This window comes from Periplaneta americana, chromosome 2, assembly GCF_040183065.1.
Source record: "Periplaneta americana isolate PAMFEO1 chromosome 2, P.americana_PAMFEO1_priV1, whole genome shotgun sequence".
Lineage (NCBI taxonomy): Eukaryota > Metazoa > Arthropoda > Insecta > Blattodea > Blattidae > Periplaneta > Periplaneta americana.
The window spans coordinates 41,590,587-41,616,641 of NC_091118.1; the positions used below are offsets into that span (position 1 = coordinate 41,590,587).

At 37.3% G+C, this 26,055-nt stretch overlaps 1 protein-coding gene across 5 annotated transcripts in view; it reads right to left on the reverse strand.

Annotated features, from left to right (window-relative positions):
- LOC138692931 (myosin-IIIb-like) overlaps window positions 1-26,055 on the reverse strand; it is a 519,118-nt gene that overhangs the window by 395,048 nt on the left and 98,015 nt on the right. For all 5 annotated transcript variants that reach the window (XM_069816353.1, XM_069816334.1, XM_069816367.1 and 2 more), the window contains exon 2: window positions 9,125-9,149. The gene's annotated coding sequence lies outside the window, so the exon portion shown is untranslated. The remainder of the gene's footprint in view (window positions 1-9,124; window positions 9,150-26,055) is intronic.

Below are 26,055 nucleotides of genomic sequence, written 5' to 3' on the forward strand. Positions count from 1 at the left end.
TTTATTTGAGAATTTTTTTTTCCTATTTATATAACCATAGAACCAGGACATTTTGATAACTAAGATACTGTTCTGTTTTGTCTTTTTGTCTCATTTAAACATTTATAATGTTATTTATTTCAATGATGTATGTTATTCAAAGTTACGAAATCTTTCCACGCCGACCAAATGCTATTTCGAGAATGATGAGCGAGACTCGAAGCGCACGAGAATGACGAGACGAGACTCGAAAGACAAATGCAACGAAGACAGCGAGCGAGAGCGGCAGTTAGTTTTGTTCATCTCTAATCGACGTCGTCTTTTTATAGACATTCATGATGTAACTAATGCAGAATTTCAAGCAAGGTCTACCGACGTGGAACCTCGATGATCAATCTAATCTTTCGTCTTAGGCTGTACCTCATTAACAGTCAGTTTGAAAGAATCATTCTAACACCCTGCAGTTTAATTACAGCTGTCAAGTAATTAGGGACTAGCTGAAGACCTGTGCCTAGAATCCTGGCAGCAGAGCAAGTACGGGTAAATAACTGAGGGAATCGCAGGTAATTAACTAAGCGGAGGGTTCCCCTACCTGCCTGCATGCTGGCCTAACTAATTCACTAACTTAGTAATCGGCTTTAATCTTGGGGTGTCCAACGCATGGACGCAAGAGGGAGGACTCTACGCTATCCACACGTCTGAGTTTGTGGTCCGCCTTCAGCAAGGTTAATCCAAGTCACTCCATCACAACACACACAATTGAGACGATCGTTTCCTGACCAAAACAGCCAGGAAAAAGTTATTTTACTGTAGTCTCGTTTCTTATATCCGACAGCCAATTACGTTGCAGGTCGGCTACATTTAAACGTGCGCGTCTTTTCATTCGCTGCTGCTGACGTTATGCACTTCCTAAGGCTCATAAATACTTAATATAATTGTCCGCCATTTTGGCTCTTTCGTTGGCGTTCGCAGAAAGCACAACGTTATTTGCCGCTCCATTATTTACTCAATTACAGTTCGTTTGATTTATTATCACAGAAGCTACGACATCATCATGTTTAACGGTGCGGCAAATAGATTCCTCGTCTGGTAGCTTGGCAACGAAAGAACAAAAATGGCGAACGACACTACCTACTTAGACTTTATAGAGCCTTCACTTCCTAAGTAAGCAAAAACTAGGAGTCACGCCGGAAATAACAGCGACGCGACTATAGGTGACCATTTTGTATGTTGAACGTAAACAGCGGCGTTCTAGTCGTGTGTAGTGACTGCGAGAAAGAGAAAGGCATAGTCTAGTAGTGGCTAGTCTGGATTATAGTCCCGTCGCTCTTATTTCCGGCAGCCAATCACATTGCAGGTCGGCTACATTTAAACGTGTGCGTCTTGTGATTTGCTCCTGATAACGTTATGCATTTCCTAAGGCTCGATAAATACTTAATATAGGGGAGAGTCGGGTAGTATCGGACATCGGGTAATATCGGACAGTGCGTTTCTTTCATCTACCACTATATGGTAGTACTTGAATGACATGGTTATGTTTCTCTATGCGACATCACAGAAACGTAACCATGTCAATTAGGTACTATCATCGTGTGATAGAAAAAAGAAACTCACTGTCCGATAATACCCGCTGTCCGATACTACCCGACTCTCCCCTAATAGCCCGCCATTTTGGCTCTTTCGTTGGCGTTCGCAGAAAGCACACGAGGACGTTATTTGCCGCTCAATTATTTGTTCAATTACAGTACGTTTGATTTATTATCATAGCAGCTACGACATGATAACGTTTAACAGTGCGGCAAATAGATTCCTCGTCTGGTAGCTCGGCAACGAAAGAACAAAAATGGCGAACGACACTACCTATCTAGACTTTATAGAGCCTTCACTTCCTAATGAAGCAAAAACGAGGAGTCACGCCGGAAATAACAGCGACGCGACTATAGGTGACCATTTTGTATGTTGAACGTAAACAGCGGCGTTCTAGTCGTGTGTAGTGACTGCGAGAAAGAGAAAGGCATAGTCTAGTAGTGGCTAGTCTGGATTATAGTCCCGTCGCTCTTATTTCCGGCAGACAATCACATTGCAGGTCGGTTACATTTAAACGTGTGTGTCTTGTGATTCGCTCCTGATAACGTTATGCATTTCCTAAGGCTCGATAAATGCTTAATATAATAGCCCGCCATTTCGGCTCTTTCGTTAGCGTTCGCAGAAAGCATACGAGGACGTTATTTGCCGCTCAATTATTTGTTCAATTACAGTGCGTTTGATTTATTATCATAGGAGCTACGACATGATAATGTTTAACAGTGCGGCAAATAGATTCCTTGTCTGGTAGCTAGGCAACGAAAGAACAAAAATGGAGAACGACACTACCTACCTAGACTCGAGGCATTCAGAAGTCAACATCATTAACTCCTTTTCCAAAGATTTTGAGATATTCAAGGTTAAAGTTAAAAATACATAATTAATTCTGTGATGTAGTCAAGAAGAGTACTGCATTCTGTTGGCTTTTTACTGAACTATCAAGTTAGTCACATTGACCACTGAAAATGTGGTTAATTTAATACATTGTCAACTTAGAATCTCTGAAATAACCAAATGTGGAGTTAATCATGTTGACTTCTGAATGCCTCACTTTATAGAGCCTTCACTTCCTAAGTAAGCAAAAAGGAGGAGTCACGCCGGAAATAACAGCGACGCGACTATAGATGACCATTTTGTATGTTGAACGTAAACAGCGGCGGTCTAGTCGTGTGTAGTGACTGCGAGAAAGAGAAAATCATAGTCTAGTAATGGATAGTCCGGATTAATTACAAGTATATGTGTCGCCTTTATGATGGTGGTGTAGTGTTTTCGGACGCTTCAACTTATCCTACAATGACAGCCGCATACATGTTAGACGCTACCGTGGTGAACGCAATCTGAGAGCCTGCATTGTTGATCGGCAAAGCAGACAAACGCCTAGTGTGATGGTTTGGGGCGCCATTGGATACAATATGCGATTTCGCCTCCTACGTATTCAGGGCAATCTGAACAGCAACCGATACATTAGGGAGGTTTTAGAGCCCGAGGTACTTCCCTTCCTTCAGGCATCTCCACATGCCATATTTCAGCAGGAAAATGTTCGGCCACACGTGGCGAGAATTGTGTAAGCCTTCTTTGATGAACGACGAGTATCACTGCTTCTCTGGCCTGCACGTTCGCCAGACATGTCGCCCATCGAACATGTCTGGGATATGGTTAAGGAACTTGTTCGTCATGGTCCTCCAGTACCCACTCTTGACGCTTTGTGGACTTGCATACAAACTGTGTGGAGGGAGATTCCCCAGGAACATATCCAGACTCTCTTTGATTCCATGCCAGGACGCTTAGAGGCTCTGATTGCAGCGCATGGAGGCTTCACTTACTTAGGCCTACTTACTTACTGGCTTTTAAGGAACCCGGAGGTTCATTGCCGCCCTCACATAAGTCCGCCATTGGTCCCTATCCTGAGCAAGATGAATCCAGTCTCTATCATCATATCCCACCTTCCTCAAATCCATTTTAATATTATCCTCCCATCTACATCTCGGCCTCCCCAAAGGTCTTTTTCCCTCCGACCTCCCCCAACTAACACTCTATATGCATTTTTGGATTCGCCCATACGTGCTACATGCCCTGCCTATCTCAAACGTCTGGATTTAATGTTCCTCATTATGTCAGGTGAAGAATACAATGCGTGCACCTCTGTGTTGTGTAACTTTCTCCATTCTCCTGTAACTTCATCCCTCTTAGCCCCAAATATTTTCCTAAGAACCTGATTCTCAAACGCCCTTAACCTATGAACCTCTCTCAAAGTGAGAATCCAAGTTTCACAACCATAAAGAACAACCGGTAATATAACTGTTTTATAAATTCTAACTTTCAGATTTTTTGACAGCAGACTGGATGATAAAAGATTCTCAACCGAATAATAACAGGCATTTCCCATATTTATTCTATGTTTAATTTCCTCCCGAGTATCATTTATATTTGTTACTGTTGCTCCCAGGTATTTGAATTTTTCTACCTCTTCAAAAGATAAATTTCCAATTTTTATATTTCCATTTCGTACAATATTCTGGTCACGAGACATAATCTTATACTTTATCTTTTCGGGATTTACTTCCAAGCCTATCTCTTTACTTGCTTCAAGTAAAATTTCCGTGTTTTCCCTAATTGTTTGTGGATTTTCTCCTAACATATTCACGTCATCCGCATAGACAAGCAGCTGATGTAACCCGTTCAATTCCATATCACGGCATGACGCGTCCTCAGGTTGCGGATCGAGAAGACGGCCTCCAGATATGGAGGGTAGCTGTGAATATATTGAATAAGCAGTCGCGGATAGCCGATGAGAGGTGGTCCTCCAGCTTGGGGGTTGGGCGAAGGGCTAACAACCCATCACCGTAAAAAACAGCTTGTTACGAAACCTTCAAATAAGCCTCGGAGGCTTCACACTATACTGAAATCTCAAGGTCACAGATCAGGTACAGTTCTTCTAATCATTTGTGTATTGTCATGTACCTAATCTGTGGTATCAATTTCATTTCAGTTACATATATCCTGCTTGGTGTTGCAATTTCCACAAACATTAGTGTAGAAATTAAATAATGAAGAACATCAACATACGACTATTTTCATAGAGCAGGTTCGAAGTTAGATGCTCGGGGCTTATCGATAAAGTATTGGGGTAAGAAAAATACGGAGATTTAATTCTCCTCCATCCCTGTTGTTTGCTCTGGTAATGGGGTCGTGGAGTGGTCGTACTAGCACAGACAGACCTTTTTCATCTTGGAAGTAGAACTGAATGCGTTAGCATTCCATCTCCCAGAACGCTAATAGCATTACGCGCTTTTTGTTCGGATCGTGATTCAGAACACCGTCTGAATGACTCGGCGTTCTGGGAATGAACCCAGCGATGGATGTTGATACAATTGTAAGCATAACAAAAGCCCATTGTACTCGAGTATCTGAAGCCCTTCGCAGCACAGACTTAATTCTTCTCTTTTATTAATTACGCATTTCTCACTAATTACAGTTAAGATATCAGAGAGACTTGACATTTTATTCTTTGTTCATATTGTGATTCTGTTTCCGAAAGTTTCTCGTTAACCAGTTAAGGAACGATTTCAAACATCTACGTCAAGATTGCAAGCCTTTCCTCGCCCCGTTCTGAGATTCTGAACAATTATTCTAAATTGCAGTTCTTTACAAACATAAGTTGTAATCAATGGCAAGATTATTACAACTTTAGGTTCGAGGTACAAGGTAGAAAAATTGTAACGTTTGATATGAAAGGTTTACTCTGACGTCACTAGTGGTATCATCGAAACAGAAGTGTAACATGAACTTCGCCTCGTTTTCAACGCGGTCCATCTCGTTCCATTTTAAATATCAATGCCAATGTGGGGAAAACATTAAAAAGATATGCAAAATGCGTCCTTGCAAGGAAGTCTGAGGCTGAGAAAACCTGAATATGGGAGCTCCAAGCCAGTTGACCATTTGTCTCACACCGAGTTTTGCCGTTCCACTCACGAAACTTTAAAGAATTATGAAAGGGAAGCCGAAAATGGTATAGCCATGACATGACGGTCCATTCTCCTGTCATTTGATCGTATTAATAGGTAAAAAAAAGTTTTTATTTCTGATACGGAATTAAGTTCAGAGGTTTTAAGTTTTGTTCGTAACACAGCCTATCACACGTTACAAAATTTGCACATTTACAGCAGTTGATATCGATGCATTATTATTTAGGCCAATAGCTTCTACATGTTGTAAAATTGTTCATCGTTCCTTTTACGTTGTCTACACTCCATCACAGATTCTTCCTCCTCCTTTTTTTGGCATGTTTTGGTTCATCATTTGTACTTTCATTATATTGTCTTACTTTCTCGCTCACGGTAAAACACGCATGTAGGCCTACTCTGCTTGCGACTTTTTCGCTTCCATAACAAAGCAATACTGACTCTTGCAAAAGTTAATAAATTCAACCTTCTCATAAACTACGTGTAACATATTTTACCATATTATATAGCCTCCTGAGTTCTGAGACATTTATTGTTTTATTTTTTAATTTCAATATAATTCTATATTTACTACCTTGATCCCATGAAATGTTATGTGAGCAGCAGTAGCAGCAGCAGCAGCAGCAGCAGCAGCAGTAGTAGTAGTAGTAGTAGTAGTAGTAGTAGTAGTAGTAGTAGTAGTTATAGTAGTAGTAGCAGGTTATTTTACGACGCTGTATTTAGTGTCTGAATGAATTGAAGGTGATAGTACCGGTGAAATGAGTCCGGGGTCCAGCACCGATAGTTACCCAGCATTTGGTCATATTAGGTTGAGGAAAAAACCCAGAAAGAACCTCAACCAGATAATTTTCCCGACCGGGAATCGAACCCGGGCCATCTGGTTCCGCGGTCAGACACGCTATCCGTTACTCCACAAGTGTGGAACTCTATGTGTGAAACTTGATGTTAAAAACAGAAATAAAAAACAACTGACTGCAGAAAGAAATGTAAAAATAAAATAAGCAAATGTAGTTACATTTTTAAATTTTGTTTCATTAATTCCTTAGCACCTATTAAGAAAATTAAATAATTGTTAATGTACTTCGATGTAGTTTCAGTCCTTTCACATTTTCCATTTTAAATTTTCCTTCGAAACAAACAAGGAAGGCAGTATTTACAAATAATTGCCGATTTCCCATATTAAATCCTTATTTATAGTAAACTATATTACACGTAGAGATACGTAATTAATTCTTCCATTTTTAAATTTTGAGTAGTACCCAATCTTCCTTGTATATAAGTAGATTCGTCTAGTTTGCGCTTACAGGCCGACTATTACCCACGAAGCTCTATACGTAGTAAATATGCATCCATAGATAGTTGCTAACCACTAGGATTGCTAATGTCGCCTCATTACAGACAATGCAAAATAGTACTGGCACAGTCTATTGTTCCTAGCACCCTCACAACTCAAGCTTCGTGAGTGTATATACTAGACTGTGCTATTACCTTATCAGCTTATAACGTAAACATTTTCTTTTATACACATTTAATTTGGAAACTGCCATCTATCGTATGATGCAATAACGATGGTGCTGCCTCTGCAATCAATTTCATCTTATAAAGTGTTAAATATTTTCCCAGTTTCTAGGTCTAATACAGATATTTCATGTCGGAAGATTTCGGGGGATTACTCTCGAAAAATCTCAAGGAAAATGTACGTTAAGAGCTCATAAGATATTGCAAGCAAAGGGAATACAGTTATTTATTGTCCGAAGCAAGCACGTTACTTGTTTATAAATAACAGCGAAGCTACTATGCGTTTAGATAACATTCGTCACAATATTCATAAATGAAGTGTCATTGCTTTATTATGTGTTGGCGACACGTGACTGAGCCAACTCAAATGGAAACAGTAAAGCTCAAATTAAACTCCTTGTACACACACCTGAACAGTGTATCATTGGGAAATGATTAATATGGAGATAATGATAAATACTGATGGATTACATCACTGTTAATCAAAAGATTATCTCTTCTCCTACCTCGTTGCGGCTCACACTTGTAATCTCGTCAACTTTCATCAGTACACTTGAGTTTCTACCATAGAGGTAGACGTCATGCATATGTATAGGGTAAAGTTACCTAATTCCGTGACATATTTAATAAAGTCTATATTTGTGCCAAAATTGTAATAAAATGTTCAAATAACACCTAAATGACGTTATTTTGATCTTTAGCTATAGTTTTTACAACATTCAGTGTCAATAGTTTCACAAGTTTGGTATATAATATATGATTCTTCATTGTCATACAGTGGCTCCTAAATCCGTGACAGGGATCCAAATTCCGTGATAGTGGTTTCGTAATTCCGTGACACTAAAATAATCCTCATTAACTGCTCAGAAAACAAACGTGCATTTGGGAAAACATATTAAAGTCATGGTACTCGTATATTGTTTTAATATGGATTAAGCAAGCAATTACAACATAAAAAAGGGACTAAGTGACAAATTTCATAGAAAATACTTGTGTAGCTACAGAAATACATATTAAGTTACATATTAATATATATGTATATATATAAATATAAATATATAAACAAAATAAACTGAAAGTTAAATTCAATACTTACTTACTGGCTTTCAGGAACCCGGAGGTTCATTGCCGCCCTCACACAAGCCCACCATTGGTCCCTATCCTGAGCAAGATTAATCCAGTCTCTATCATCATATCCCACCTCCCTCAAATCCATGTTAAATTCAATATAAAATTAAATTTGAATAAATTGAATTATAATACAATGATTTCTCATTATTTATATTCCTAACAACAGCTGTAATTAAGTTAAATATATGCCCTATTATTTTATTATAATTATAATTGATGTTTTCTATAACTTATTTCTATTTTATTATTTCCACGAACTATTTTCTTTCATAGAAATTAATTTTCACAATTTAGCGTTGGCATCACTGGTCGAGTGAACCAGAAAGGAGAAATATGGAAATTAATCCGAAAATGGGAAAGCTTCTGTAGCACTGTTATTGTCTCATGTTTAAATAATCATACAGCTGACTATACAATAAACTACAGTAATATATAATTTTATAATGCTACATTAATTCTTACCTCAAATATAAAATGTTTCTTCAGGAGCGGTCACAAGAGAAAGAAAAACTTACTGGTCAACCACCTTTCACTGAACAAAAGCTTCTGCAGTCGACTGCTTCTATTCAAAAGGCGGGTAAAAGGTATCCCCGTAAAATGCCATGAAGGTACTTGGGGGCATGGAGGTAGAGCCCCATGCTTTCCATGACCTCGGCACTAGAATGAGGTGGTGTGGTCGGCACCACGCTCTGACCGCCTTTTACCCCCGGGAAAGACCCGGTACTCAATTTTATAGGAGGCTGAGTGAACCTCGGGGCCGTTCTGAAAGTTTGGCAACGAGAAAAAATCCTGTAGGGGTATCACGGAATTAGGCACATTTACCCTATATTAATTTCTAAGCGTACAATGTATCACCAAACGTATGAAATTGATTCAACCGTCCTCAAACCTTATATAATTAACTTGATGAATGAACTTAAACTTAACTTAAAAATGAAATCATTACTTACTTTTCCTATCTTCCTAGTACCGCAACTGAAAATAAAACGATAATTTTATTAGAATGAGCATACAAATTACGTGGTGGAAGCTAAAAGAAATCATTAGATCTGAGAAGATGATTCCACGTCCCAGTTCAAAAGAGAAATAATTCAACATTTCAAGTTTTGAGAACACAGCATTTTAAAGCTTCATGTTGTGAAAAAATCCAATTAACACACACTAATTGCAAAGTTATGGTATATATTGAAACATCATTAATAGAATTTGAAGTAATTTCAATTATCCTTGGATTTTTGACAGCAACATGAACTTTTGAAATGAAGGTTTCCTTTCCCTTTTGAACTGGCCCGTTGCATGTTAAATTGTAAACACTGACACAGGCTAAATTCTACAATAATACTTCAGAACAAATAGGTAGCCTACTAAAGGAAGAAACTAGTGATGTGCTTTTTGTGAAGTGTTGCATTGTATGGGGCAGAAACGTGGACATTACGACGAAGTGAAGAGAAGCGACTGGAACTATTTGAAATGTGGATATGGAGAAGAATAGAGCTTGTGAAATGGACAGACAGAATAAGAAATGAGGCTGTGTTAGAAAGAATGGGTAAAGAAAGAATAATGCTGAAACTAATCAGAAAGAGAAAAAGAAATTGGTTGGGTCACTGTCTGAGAAGAAACTGCCTAAGGAAGAATGCACTGGAAGGAATGGTGAAGAGGAGAGGAGTTCGGGGCAGAAGAGATATCAGATGATAAACACCGTTAAGATAATATATACGGATCATATGAGAAGACACTATGAGTGAATGAATGAATGAACGAACGAACGAACGAACGAACGAACAAGTACTTCAAATTTCAGGAAGCTTTCTGAAAAAGTAAAACCTTGGACTAGACCTAAGTGAGCATTTTTAAGTTTAAAAAAAGAGAATCTGGATTCGAGAAGTACTGATAGTTCCATTAGCGATCTCTGATACAGAAGTTGTTTCAAAACATCGTCAAGACACTCCACTCAAAATTACATCGAACTAGAACTGCAAACATTAATGACGTTGTACAGTAGTGGCAAAAAACCGGACCGACCCTTGTAGCTGATTTCAGAGCCTTGTTCACTCCAGAGCACGACAGACTGGTAACTAAGACTTTCGTGGTTCGAATCCTGCTTGGGAAGAATACTTATTTTGTTGCTTATTCAAATTTATTCCCAATACTTTTCGATTGCAGCGATATTTTACTACCTAATTAAATCATGATTACCAGAACATGAATTTTACCAGCAATCGAAAAGTATTGGGAGTAAATTTGAATAAGGAACAAAATAAAGTTTCCTTCTCAGGCAGGATTCGAACCACGGAAGTCTTAGTTACCAGTCTCTGGAGTGAACAAGGCTCGGTCGGTCCGGTTATTTTACCACTACTGTACATATTAGCCAGGACCTCAATCAGAGGTATACATCGCAAATACAATAATTATTATCTCATAGTTTCGCAACAGCCTCTATAATGAAAAGGAATGTCAAATATACATCGCAAATACAATTACTATCTCATAGTGTCACAAAAGCCTCTACAATGAAACCGAATGTTAAGTGAGACTGCAATTAAAATAATTACCTTTTCATTGCCTTTCAATAGCTTCTAGAATTCTTTCTCTCTCACGGGCACTAGCTTGTAAGACCCAGAAAGGAGGGTAATGAATGATAAAGAAAAATAAGAGCCCTTATGGTTGAAAAACGATATGAAATATATTACTTTTTCGTATTTGTTCTGAATTCCTCCAGTGGGTTCAGACCTACAATACTGGTTTCTCTTTAAGGTAACTCTAACTTCACTTAGTTAGAAGAAAGGGGTTGAATTTCGAATCAAGTAATGTTGCTATGACAACCCAATATCCCGTTGTCATATCTCTTCTCTCTTGGGCAAGGAAGTGGTGGATCTTCTTCCCTCGAAGAGGGATGAAAGAGGATTATCTGAGCAGAACAAGAAATCCCTCTGTCAGTCAAATGGATGATTGCAACATCAACTGTAATTTCTGTGTTACTGACATCAAGATGGGAAAAACAAGCGAGTATCGGCGAGTTCTCACCTCGTTATTACGAAAGAACGCCGTCACATGAGAAAGTCCATCCGTAATAATTGCTGCAGTGATGTATGTGCAGTTCTAAAACTAAGGAACGCGTATGTCGTGACGAGAATCTCAGAGAACATGATACTATTGTACTGAGGATTCTTCTGTTCGAACCCAGTTGCGGTACCAACATTTTTACTGTCTCATTATGCGAAATGGTAACAGAAAGTATTGTAATTCTGCAAAAAAAAAAAGTACAGATTCTTTATTTTGTATTTTAATAATAATCATTGTCGGATGAAGTGCCTCACTCAAACTGATATGAATAAAATTCGTCCAGCACATACGGATAGACGTCGGCGTGGGTAGCGTAGTCGGTATAGCGCTGACCTGTGCTGGAGGCTGTGGGTTCGATTCTGGCCCAGGTGGATGGCATTTAAGTGTTTTTAAACGTGACAGGATCATGTTAGTAGATTTACTGGCATGTAAAAGAACTCCTGCGGGACAAAATTCCGGTACTTTGTTGAGATCACAAAATGTGGCATTAACTAGTGACCTATTGTTTTAATTTCTTAAAATTCCTGTTAATAAAAAAAGCTCTGTTGCATCATTTGTTCATTTTCTTTTCCTAAAGCCAGATTGGTCAGTACTAAAAGACTACAATTTTAAATCATAAATTGAATTAAAAGTTACATATTCTAGTCCACACCTGTGGAGTAACAGTCAGCGCGTCTGGCCGCGAAACCAGGTGGCCCGGGTTCGAATCCCGGTCGGGGCAAGTTATCTGGTTGAGGTTTTTTCCGGGGTTTTCCCTCAACCCAATACGAGCAAATGCTGGGTAACTTTCGGTGCTGGACCCCGGACTCATTTCACCGGCATTATCACCTTCATATCATTCAGACGCTAAATAACCTAGATGTTGATACAGCGTCGTAAAATAACCCAATAAAATAAAATAAAATAAAATACATATTCAAATACTTTATTAGCAGATAGTGTATGCGGGATGACTTAAGGAAAAGAGAAGTGGTTTCGTATCAGAGTATATGGCACATGCCGCGTCGTCCGTCTTTTGTGTACTTGGCGAGTACAGCAGTGTAGAGAACGAAGGAACCCCGGTCCGTTCATAGTAATATTGCAACGCAATGTGTACAGTTGTGTTATCCTGCTCAAGTATTGAATAATGTTGTGCTGATCCATTCATGACGTCGAAGGCAAAACGTTCAATTCGCTCAGGGATATGAAGTGCAATTAAGAAGTATGGGAGTGACTTTATGTATTAACGAAAACAATATCGTGTGTAATGTATGTAAAATTGAAATAAAAAGCAGAATAACTCAGGCTATAGAGAAACATTGCAACAGTACATCACACAGGAAATGCGTTGAAATGAAATCTTAGGAACCATCTACATCATCATCATCATCATCATCATCATCATCATCATCGTCATCATCATTTAGTTTTGCGAGTCTAAACAAAACGTTTTGCAAAGACATGTGCAACATGATGCTCAGTGCAAATATTCTTCTAAAGAAATTGAGTGATCCCCAGTTTAGAGGTTTTCTTCAGAAATTCTCTCGACACACAAACTGTTTAAGCGATAGGCGAAGACAATTCAGCTTCGACAACTTACGAGAATATATCGTCGTTTACTGCAACGCTAGTATTTCCATCAATGATGACGAGGTATGTGCTACAGTACGTCATTTTTCTTTTCCTTCTGACTGTACGGAGATACAGTAGCATTTTGACGTCGTCTGTTTACGTTTAAAACCTGTTGAGCCAATGGTCTGAATGAAAAAAATGTAACATATAGTAAATGTGCACCTACATTCAACGATAAATCACTCCGCATCCACTGTCTACTTATTAGACCAGGGCTGGGCACGTTACGTGATTCTGAGAAATGAGCGCTGTTTACTTTAAAGAGCATTTCTCTCGAGCGGTGTGACGCTTGCATACTGTACGTCATTTGCTGTCATTGCAGTGATTGACTCTGCAGTAGGATAGCGAACTTTGAAGGAGAACCCGCCTGAGAAGCTTCATGTCAGACGAAAACCTAAATTATATTTTGAACATGGCTAATGCATTTGTTCCAAACATTAAACGACTTCTGTAAATGAAACGATCTCATAAGTCTCGGAAAACAACCACATAGTTATTTTGGTTATTGAGTTTGAAAAAGTTTTGTTTCAATAGCAAATATTTATTGATTTCGGATTGATAGAAGTACAATTTTGTTACAATAGTTTATTCATACAAAAAAAAATGTGTAAGAGAATGTTTATTATTAATTTTGCTATTGTGTTTATTTTATTTATTTAACTAGCTAGCTAGTGAATACAAATTAAATTTATAAAACAAAAATGTTTCTAGCCACTTCCGTACGAGCCAGTAAACTTCTGATTTAAATCCTTTATTACATATGTTTATATTATTAATACCATTATCTAATTGTTAAAGCATTGTGCATATAGCCTAATGATTTCTATCTGTGTGTGTGCATGTGCGTGTGTATATGTGTGTAGAGCGTTTATTTCATTAAATTAATAAGAGTGTTATAAATTCTGTACTGTACAATGGATTGATGTAATATCCTTATAAACTATTATGTACTGACAGACTGAATGACTAGAACAACCGTGGCTCTTGTTATATTAATGCAGGGAAGGTAGCTGTAATGAGAGTCCGCCACTGCGTGAGCGTTCTGCTCTGGCTTGGAATTGAAGTGCCTTGCAGAGCGAGAGCAGCTCTGGCCGGCTACACGGAGCCGCTCTCATGCCCGGCGCTGTATTAGACAGAACTGGAATTATAGAAATTATTGGTCTATAACTACTTCGATTGAGGTTCTGGCTGATATATAGGCCTACATCTATTAACAGGCAGTACATCTCGCTTGACGATATGTCAGAGGAAGAACAATTGTTTGTATGCATCTGAAGTCTGACTAGTGTAATACTGTATGTATCTAGTGGGCGATGTATGCAATGGAGGAAGAAAGGAACTGACCACCCTACCTCATTATCTCTCCTGACCTAGTTGCCTCATAAGTTGTGCCTTCTTCATATCACTTCTGAGGTTCAGACCTGTCTTCGGACAGTTGACAAAACATTAACAAACAACAACTACTTGGACTTGATTTTGTGCTTTTGTTATAAATTAGGATTACTTTAGTTGATCTGGAAATATACCGTCGTGTGAGCTGTGTCCCGTTGACAGGACTCTAGACGCAAATGAAGTGTTTGGACATCCTTAAGTGCTACCTGTTTGAGAGCCAGCTGGGAATTAGGCGGAGGATGGGGGAATGCCCTAGAGGGTTGTTAGGAAAAGTTTTGAAAAAAAACTCCGGGGCAGAAGCCCAGCTCAGTGGCCGTAATACAGCTGGACCTCCACTTAGTTTAACTACGCCACTATCTCCATGATTAATAGGGGATGCTTATGTAAACAGAGACATTATTCTTACCTTGCTACCTTCATGCTTGTTCTTTATGTTAGAAAACCACTGTGTACCACGTCATCAGTTTTGTCGTCACTGATTTCATAAATATCATGAAAAATTTATTAGTGGATCATTACCCTTGTCGCTTTCAGGACGTGATGCCCAAGCAGTGCCGGATTTAGGCCTAGGCAACCTAGGAAGTTGCCTAGGGTGGCAATTTCCAGAGGGGGGGGCGGCATTTTCTCTCTCTCTCTTCCTTTTTACTTCCCTTTTTTTCATCTTCATTTTACAGTGAAATTTGTTTTTAAAACACTTCTTGTTGGTAAATATTTTCTGAAGTTTGTTCTTGAACACCTTGTGGAAGCCGAATGTTCTGTTATAGCACTGTCGCAGTCGCGGCGAGAGTAAAAGGAAAGTGTGCAGCTGCGTAATTATATTGTAATTCCGGTATCACGTTATTATATTATATACTATGAAACTGCTTAAATTTAACTGCATGTACGAACAAGAATGGATTGTTGAAAAATCAAATTGGATGTGTGTTTATTATTGATCGCTATGAACAGTAACCAGGACTCTCAGTTACATATTGGCCGCATATCCCGAGACCTCAGTCGCCGGTCCAATTCGTCTCAAAGGTGCTCAATGGGATTGAGATCAGGACTCTGTGCAGGCCAGTCCAACCGGTGAACATTATTGTCTGCATACCACTGCATAGTAGCCGCCGAAACATGGGGCCAACTTCCATTGTCCAACTGAGTGCCATGTTGCAAGAGGAATGGCGACGCATTCCAGTGGATATCCTACACAAACTAGTGGAGAGCATGCCTGACAGGGTGGCTGCTGTTATAGCAACAAGAGGTGGTACCACGAGGTTCTAACGGGGCAAAAACAGTGTCCAATTACTTTTTGGTAGATAGTGTATTAAAATTATTATTATTATTATCATTATTATTATTATTATTATTATTATTATTATTATTGGGCGGCCGGGTAGCTCAGTTGGTAGAGCAGCTGGCTACGGACTGGAAGGTCCGGGGTTCGATCCCAGGTGGTGACAGGATTTTTTCTCGTTGCCAAACTTTCAGAACGGCCCCGAGGCTCACTCAGCCTCCTATAAAATTGAGTACCGGGTCTTTCCCGGGGGTAAAAGACGGCCAGAGCGTGGTGCCCACCACACCACATCATTCTAGTGCCGAGGTCATGGAAAGCATGGGGCTCTACCACCGTGCCCCCCAAATGCCTTCAAGACATGTTACGGGGATACCTTTACCTTATTATTATTATTATTATTATTATTATTATTATTATTGTCTTAAATCAAATAACTAAAAAAATCTCAATAATTTGAAAGAAATGTAGACTACGATAATAAATGGAAAGAACACGCAGGACGAATTAAACGCCATAGAATACCATAGAAACTGCCTCATTACAAAACAGATAAAATAAGATACATAAGACGTCTAAGAAAACGCTTGCCAGATGAATATTAAACCACTTTGAAACGAGAACAGGCCTTCAGGCTTAATCCGTGTAATAAATGATGATAATGATTTTATTATTTCAATGATAGTAATTAAAGAATGTACATGTTTCATAATGTAATACTCTAATGTAATAAAAGGGTTGACACCCACACTTTGAAAACCAGTGGCCTCTATGAACTTCCTTCAGAGTGAAAAGAATAAAATTCAATTGTCACCGGCAGTTACACAAAAGCACTTCCCACCATCGAAGTGTCACGTTTGTTTCATTTATCACGTAATAAACACAGCAGCGCCGACAACGACTATGTCCGGGGTAATAACAATAAAAACATGTGCCTGCAGACAAGATTTATGTGCAAGGAGAAGCCACTTGTTGCCCTCGTTGCCTGGGACACAGGGACGATTCAACCGGAATCACAAAAACACGCTAACTGTAGTCAGGTAACTGCAATCAACTCTACGTGGATTTAAACTGCGAGAATACATAATTTGGGTGCGACAAGATAAAAAAGTAGGCCTGGGTAAGCGAGTGGTAGGTCAGTGAGTAGCTGGGTAGGTGTTTATGACATTTGAATGCGACGGATATGACAGAAACGCATTTACCGCATTAATAAATTATTTATACTGTAACAGTCTTACTCTAAACCGTGCATAGTTTTTATACGAGACTTACGCAGAGTTGAGACAGAAAACATTACTAATAAACCATGCATAAGCGATGGATGTATAAACAGGCTGTAACTAACAATGGGAATTGCTTTGCAATAGTTATATACATGAAACCCCTTGTTTAAGCGTTGTATATAGAGAAATAATGGCCGCTCCTCTAACAGCTGTTCGTATCGACTGTCATTTTATGATGATGATTGCCTTGTAACCACAGAAGAACAAAAGAGCACAGAATAATAAGAATAATATTGCTGTAGTTTGTACTCTTTGACCAAAATATAGTGTGGTAGTCGATTAGAGCCAGTTGTATTATCGATACTTAACACGCTACACTAGAGCGCTCTACCGGATACAGTAGAGAATCTCAGATATTCTATTACCTTTCGTAACGAAGTAATGACGAAACTATGACGTAGTTCTGTAACAGTTAAACTGTTATACACGACGTATGTAGTGATTATTAGTAAGGAATTTACACACGACGTATAAACGAGCTACTCATGGTATAAGCACAGTCTACTATATACAGTCACGAAGCTTAAGTTTTGAGGGTGCTAGAAACAATAGACTGTGCCGGTACTATTTTGCATTGCCTGTAATGAGGCGATATTAGCGATCCTAGTGGTGAGCAACTATATAATGTTTGCATATTTACTACGTATTGAGCTTCGCGACTGTATATACTAGACTGTGGTATAAGTATAAGACAGTTAAACGTCTGTATATAGAATTTTTATTAGTAAGACCATAAAACTACTGAAATATTTTTATTTTGATGTTCAATCTTATTTATGTTTCTAAATAGAACAGAAATTTATGTTAATACAGTCTTTTTTGTTTATTTTGTAAATCATCTCGCGACCCCCCCCCCCCCCAAGCACTTCTCACGACCCCCAGGGTGTCCCGATCCACACTTTGGGAACAACTGTTGTAGGTTATATGTAAGTAATTTTATCTACCGCAGCATATTAATTTTTTTCTTATAGCAATACTCGTTTATTGCGACGATACAGTGTAAGAAAGTTAAGCTGAATGTAAGACAATGTTAAGACTACACATGACTAAAGGCCCATTCACAATGAAAATTAAACATAACCGTAACACAGCCGTGGCGAGAACGTGACTCGCGAGACATTGTGGCTCGCAATGATAGCTACTTCTAACCTCCGCCAACCCCCACCCTCACACTCACTGCAGTCAAACTCCGTTCCATTTGTATTTGTCTCCGACCTGCGAGTGGCATATGTCTCTCTCGAAACCATGTACGAAAGTTCCAAGTAGGATGGGAGGACGCATTTTTTTGCTGTCAATATGATGAGAATATTATATGTATGATTTGTTCACAAGTATTACGAGGAAAACGGTTGTATAACATAAAACGGCATTATACTGCATGTTACTGATGAAACATTAAAAGGTTAAGTGTTATCATCATCATCATCATCATCATCATCATCATCATCATCATCATCATCATCATCTCTGTACGTCGACCCTTTTTCAGCAGATGTACGAATAATGCGGTTAGCTCTTCAATTTGAACTCACTGATTTACTATGTGATGTCAAATGAAAGCTAGATGTAAGGACTTGACAATTGTTGAACTTTCAAATCTTTGCCAAAAAATAAATATCCGAAGCTTCGTTCTTTCGCTTGCTCTGTTGAAGCCATGTTCGCTACAACTTACGTTCGTGAAAAATTATTTTCAACAATTAAAATAGTAAAAACCAAATTTAGATCACGACTGACAGACAAATACCTTCGCGATCAACTACGGCTGACAGTAAGTGACATAATACCTGATTTTGAAACTCTGTCGCAGAGACATTCTGAAAACAGTTAATTTTAGGTTGTGATATTGTTCATTTATTGTTAATTTATTTCTTGGTTACACGTACTAAACATTAGTTTGTAGCCTTGTACTGTATAAAATTATATTTAAGTGCTTGACGTAAGGAAAATGAAAATCCGTTAATAAGTCAGACAGTTGCTTCACTTCCCCTTCGGGTGTTCGCCTCCCTCCATAGGTGCTATGCACGTTGCAGGTTACACAGTGGCTCGGCGCACGATTACATTTTCGCCACCGCTACCGTAACATAAACAGAAGTTTGCGCCCAGGCTACCAAATGGGATCATTCACAATGATTCACATAAACACTGACAAACATTACTGTAAGACGTTAACATGAAAGTCTGCAAACTCCGAACTTTCATGCTTATGCTTACGTGATCTGCAAACAGAACACAATCGTGGAGCGCTGAAGTATACGACAGAATATGAGGAAATGGCGTCGTTGTTATGTTTCCATGGTTACCAAGTATGTTTGCTGTTATGTTTATGTTCCCATCGTGAATGATGGTATGATTTCTTGATTTTACCGTAACGTTTACATTAAGTTCACGCTTACGTTATGTTTAATTTTCATTGTGAATGAGCCTTAACATGTTAAATATACCATTCGATTCCCGGTCGGGGCAAGTTACCTGGTTGAGGTTTTTTCCGGGGTTTTCCCTCAACCCAATATGAGCAAATGCTGGATAACTTTCGGTGCTGGACCCCGGACTCATTTGACCGGCATTATCACCTTCATCTCATTCAGACGCTAAATAACCTAAGATGTTGATAAAGCGTCGTAAAATAACCTACTGAAAAAAATTAAATATACCAAAGAGATAGATGAACACGAAAAGTCTCACGAAGCCAATCTCGGGAACAGAACCCAGGTACCAGAAAATGTGTCTTATATATTCGAGGCGAATTAGTTTCAAAAAGATAAGCGAAATAGTCAAACCATGTGGGTGGTAGCACTGCAATATAAGAAAACGTTTCTTGCAGTAAACGAACATTTTATAGACCAACTGCGTAATCTAGCATTTAAATCTCCTGCAGTCATGACAGTTCCACGTCCCAGTGGCACAGAATATGGGAATGAGAATTTCGCAACATCAAAATGGGCCGATAGCGGTTTCTTTCCGTTCGTTGCATCTTTTTCCGCGGAAATGACGCTAGCGTTTTATTATCGAGACATAATATAGTTGATTACTTGCCGCTGCTTATGACGAGCTATAAAAGTTATGGCGCTACGGGCGGAGGTCAGAAAAACCGCACTTCTAATAAAGTAATCTTCCTTCGTACCCCACCAGCCATTCTCTTTCATCACGCAAGAAACTTTATCCTATATTAAGTAAGACAAGAAAATTGTATAGTCGCAATAACACTTATCGATACTGTAATATTAAGATAATGGTAGACGTAGAAAAGCATTGAAAATCAATTCAATCTGTGCTTAGCTGCCAATAGGGTAAAGGTTGGTAATATTGTGAAACTAATAATATTGTGATAGTTCTTTTTGAGAATTTTTCACTGAGCGAGAGGAAGATCGGTTTTTTGCGTCAACGTTAAGGGGTTAGATACAGCTTACAGCAGTAAAATTTTTGAAAGTATTAAACATTTTTTTCCTCTTGTACAGTAATGAAAATTGGTATGTGTAAAACGCTGTCCTTCTACTATATGAAAATAATATTTTAGGAATGAAAAATATTATATAGGCCTATATATATTTTTTTTCAAAATTCAAAACGGTGGCAGTTCACTGTGCAGTGATGAAGCATTTCCTCATGACTCATAAACTTGTTCACTTTTTCATGTTCTCTGGCTTTTATTTTATTGCTGAAACTCATGTTTACAATATCATGCTCTTTCAACTACATTCATTAATAAATATTCTTTTTATTTTATGTTACAAGAAAATATTGATATTTGACCATTTTTAAAAATGAATTAATTTTTATCAGACAATCTATCAAAGTTAGAGAAGTGATTTTGCGTCATATTGTAGATATGATATGCATAAATACACACAAAAAATTTCATCACAGAATGTTGGATACTTTTTCAGTTATGAGGGAAACGCTTCATCACTGCACAGTGAATTTTGAATTTTGAAAAAAAAAATATATATATAAATATATAAATATTTTTTTAATCGTAAAACTATTTTTATCGTATAGAAGAAAGACAGTGTTATACCCTTACCAATTTTCATTACTGTACAAGATACAATAATGGAGAAAAAAAATGAATATTTCCAAAATTTTACTTCTTCAAGCTGTACCTAACCCCTTAAGGCAATGTTCGTGGACAAGTTTCTGCACAAAACCGGTCCTTCTCTAGCTCAGTAAAATTGTAAAAAATTATCAAAAAGTACTATCATAATATTATTAGTATCACAATACTACCAACCTTTACCCTAAACTGAAGGTTTCTCATTGAATGGATCTCGGATCGATTCAATAGGAGTTCAATGATAGTCAAGGATACTATATGAGCAGTTATTATTCGAAAATGTCACACAATAATAATTATTGTTATTTCCATTAAAATCGCCCTTTTAGGCTGCTTGAGTACAAAGGGTTCTCTAATCTGTGCAATAGAACAATACAACATATCAGCTGTCCAAAACCGAGTTTAAAATTTCCTTGTATATATTTTTAAGGTCTGTGCTTATTGTTTCGACAAATCAGCAGTTAAGAGAATGGAAATGAATTTTATGTAAAAACTTTTATTTATTTATTTACTAATTTATTTATTTATTTAATTTATTTATTTATTCACCTTTGGGGAGGCCGAGACATAGATGAGAAGTTAATATTAAAACGGATGATGGTAGAGACTGGATTAATCTTGCTCAGGATAGGGACCAATGGCGGGCTTATGTGAGGGCGGCAATGAGCCTCCGGGTTCCTTAAAAGCCAGTAAGTAAGTAAGTAAGTTAAGTAAGTAAGTAAGTATTTATTTATTCACTTATTTATTTACTTATTTATTTATTTATTCATTCATTTATTTATTTTCATTTATTATTTCGTCTTCCCTCTTTAAAATTGCATATCACTTATGGCTTATATTAAAATTGCATGCATTTTAATTCTTCGATTGCCTGAGAAGAGGTATTCAAGTTTTATTTGTAATCCTCATTTTCAAAAAAAAAAAAAAAAAAAAAAAAAATATTTTGGACGGAAAATTATTATTATTTTTCCTAATTATTCTTTGACTGTTATTATTCGGTTGAGAAGCATTTGTCATCTAGTCTGCTGTCAAAAAATCTGAAAGTTAGAATTTATAAAACAGTTATATTACCGCTTGTTTTGTATGGTTGTGAAACTTGGATTCTCATTTTGATAGAGGAACAGAGATTAAGTGTGTTTGAGAATAAAGTTCTTAGGAAAATATTTGGGGCTAAGAGGGATGAAGTTACAGGAGAATGGAGAAAGTTAAACAACGCAGAACTGCATGCATTGTACTCTTCATCTGACATAATTAGAAACATTAAATCCAGACGTTTGAGATGGGCAGTGCATGTAGCAAGTATGGGTGAATCCAGAAATGCATATAGAGTGTTAGTTGGGAGGCCGGAAGGAATAAGACCTTTGGGGAGGCCGAGACGTAAATGGGAGGATAATATTATAATGGATTTGAGGGAGGTGGGATATGATGGTAGAGACTGGATTAATCTTGCTCAGGATAAGGACCAATGGCGGGCTTATGTGAGGGCGGCAATGAACCTCCGGGTTCCTTAAAAGCTAGTAAGTAAGTATAGAAAATTTCTATTTTTAGGTATGCAGTAGTTACAAAATTTTCCCCCTCTTTTGTAGTAAAGATATAGGAAAATTGATGCTTGATGTTTTTCTAAATATGCCACTGGTCTTGCAAAAACAAAATCAAACATTTTACTCAAAAATTGAGCGATACATTTCATTTTCAAATATGCAAATTTTTCAGAATAGTTTTGTTAATAACTCAGAAATTATAATTGACTCACAGAAATGAAACTTCACCACATCATTACCTATCACACCGTGATTATGTGTACAAAAAATCAAGGACGTAGCTTGAAAAATGTAGGAAATAGAAATTGCACACAACATCCCCCTTAACAATCAAGCTAATGACAATACATGAGTCGTTCAGAGCACAAGTGGTGTAAGTCAAAATTGGGTAATGAGGTTTAAAGTAAAAATTCTGTAAAATACAGCACAAAGCAGCAATTAATATGTCCTACTGACTACTAATAGTTTAAATAAATTGAATATTAAAGCTACTTTGCGCTGTATTTTACAGAATGTTTACTTTAACCCTCATTACCCATTTTTTTTTCTTACACCACTTCTGTTCTCAACGGCTCAAATGTTCAGCGGCGACCTGTTTCCAATGCAGCTTGCCTCTTTGCCGCACAGTACCTAGGTCAGGCTTGTGCGTAAATAACTCGATTGAGTCACTGTAAACCACTCCTTAATTCCTCATTCCACAGCCGAGAAAGTAATGTTTTGGTGCGGTACGACCTGGGAGGAAAGTCAGTGACGGGTTTTATCAGGCGGGCATCATAGCTTTTACGAATTTTCGGCTCTCACTAGTCGCCTAAAATCCGCCACTGATACACAGAGCCTTACTCTGCGTTTGTTTATAAGGCGTTATAAGCAAAAAGTATATGAGCGGGGATTTCTACATCCCTTTCAATTCCCCTCTTATGCACAGGGCTGACCTAGCTAAGTTCTTGTTTGTTATTTTGACTTGTTCTACAGTATATTCAGTTGTCCTTGATCAAAAATATCTGAAGACATAGAATTCAATAAATAATGTTATCTAATCTGTATCTGAATTCATGAAACAACGCAATAAATGTTATAATCTAATCTAATATGACTAGTCCTGGTTGGACTAGATAATATTGGAAACGAACAATCAATAATAACTAAAGATATCCAGTTTTCTCAAACCACGGATTCGTGGACTACGGTTACTTCAGCTGATAAAAACAAGAATGTTATGGTTCAAGTCCTTGTGGGTTAAAATATAGTAAGTTTAAATTCGAGAATTAACACGAAATGTTTGTTTTTTAATACGAATTTATTTGAAATTAACATTTTTGAAGATAAATTTTGATTTTTTACACGAAATTTATATTTAAAATTTCAAAAGAACATATTTATTGAAAGTAACATAAATGAAGACCTCCCCGGGAAAATAATATAGTATCAAATTATTGAAATATGTGACATAGAAGGAAAAAAAAAATAAGCATACATTTTTATTGCAGTAAATTATTGCATTCAATAGCTGAATAAACTTATATTCTTAATTTGCCAAACATGGTTCTACTAACAAAAGTAAGCCTAATGAAACATACCCTCGAAATTATTTTTCTTTCACCTGAAACATGTATTGTAATTTTGTTGGTTACATCCTTATTTCAGGGACATCTTCAAATATGTGCGTGAAATAATACAATAAGTTTTAACGATTAAAATATAATGTGTTATACATTGATATTTATGTACAAAATTTTGAATGCCATATTCAAACCCTATTTTAACGCAGAATCTTGAATCGAATGTCCAAAGCGTATTTCGAGTGTCTATTTTTAGATATAAAGTAGAAATAATAGCATGACTCTGATGCCTATTAGTTTATATTATATCACACAATTGGAGATGTATTATACAAATTTCTCTGCAGAAACAGATGAAGTGCTGACAGAGAACTGCATGTATTGTTATAATCAGACATCGGATTCTAAGGCAAATGCCTATTTTGTTTCTTTAGGAGAAAAGTAAAAATAATTATTAATATTTGTGTTTCATGGAAATTGAAAGGTATTCAAAGAGTTTTATAGTGCCCTAAAATGCCCTAAAACGGTTATTAGAGCCTAATTTGTTAATACTCGCCTAAAAATGCCTAACTCACTGTAAAGTTTCGCATTTTACTCTTACTTTTTATAATTTATACATGCATTCACTGCGAAATTTAAGGCATTTAAAAAGTGGAAAGTTTGCTTCACACCGGCCATGAAACCATTGATAAAGGAAACAAAATGTTTTGAATCTCACGACACTCGCAATAGATTTCACCGAATTTAACATGTTTGGAGGCATAAATGCCGACAAAGAACCAACCTTAGTTTTGAAGCAGGCAACAATCACAACATGTGCTGCTACCGATTCAGAGATATACTATACTATAAAAATGACTGTTTTCGGTCTGAAACCGATTAGCTGTACTGCCCTTCAGAGTGTCATAAAATGACAATTTTTGGAGAAAGAGTGTTTTTGAAATATTTATGAAAAGTCGTAAAACTGCGAATTAGTAGGGTAAACCGTTACAAAATATTTAAAAGAATGGCCCTCCTAGTGTTAACACTACCAGGAAATGCAACAATAAGTGGAACTTTGTATTTTTGTCCAATTGAATCTCAATAACAACGGTTCATTTGAATGCTCGTTAACAGTTGCTCTTACCCTCACCTTATTTGTGTTGAGAAGTATTGAGCGGTAGGACGTTTTCCTGTGAAGTTTAACGCGATAATGCCGAAAAATATAAGTGGAAAATCTACATTGATCCGGCAATGGCTAACAGAATATTCAGAATTCACTTATGATGGAAAAATAATATTCTGCAAGATTTGTAGCAAACAGGTATGTAACAATAGTTGAAATATATAAATTCTATTAATTTTAATGAGTAGGCCTATAATATTTATACATTGACTGAGCTATCCTGAGGTATAATTCTTTTTAAGACCACTACACTTTAACCTTTTAAAAATTCCGATAGTTAAAGTATTTGCAGGTCATTAAAATTTTGATTGTTCGAACCCACTAACTTTGTGATAGAAATACGGCAATACAACAATTAGGATTTTATTTTAATTCAGTTTACTTTACATTTTTAGATTTCGCAAGAAAAGAAGTGCCACCTAAAGCAGCATGTGCAAGGAGCGGCTCATAAGCCTAAAGCTCAGCAGAAAAATCAACTGCAACAAACTTTACTATCACAGCCTACTTCATCCAATCTCAGCAGCAATTTCTATGCTGATTTAACCAGAGCGTTTGTTGCTGCTAACATTCCCTGGAATGCAATTGAAAATCCAGTTTTAAGACGGTTTTTACAAAAATACTGCAAACAAAATATCCCATCTGAGTCGACCCTAAGAAAAAATTACTTAGACAGAATATACAATGAAACTTTAGCTTCCATTCGGGAGGATATAGGTGATTCTTACATATGGGTCTCTGTGGATGAAACCTCAGATCCTATGAATAGGTATATAGCAAATATGGTAGTAGGAAAACTTAGTCCTGATGGACCTTCGATTCCCCACCTCGTATGTGTTAAGGAACTTTCGAAAGTGAATAGCCAAGCCATTGCTTATTTTGTAAATAAAGGCCTACGGTCTTTATACTCAGGTAATATAGACGATTCTAAAGTTCTGTTGTTTTG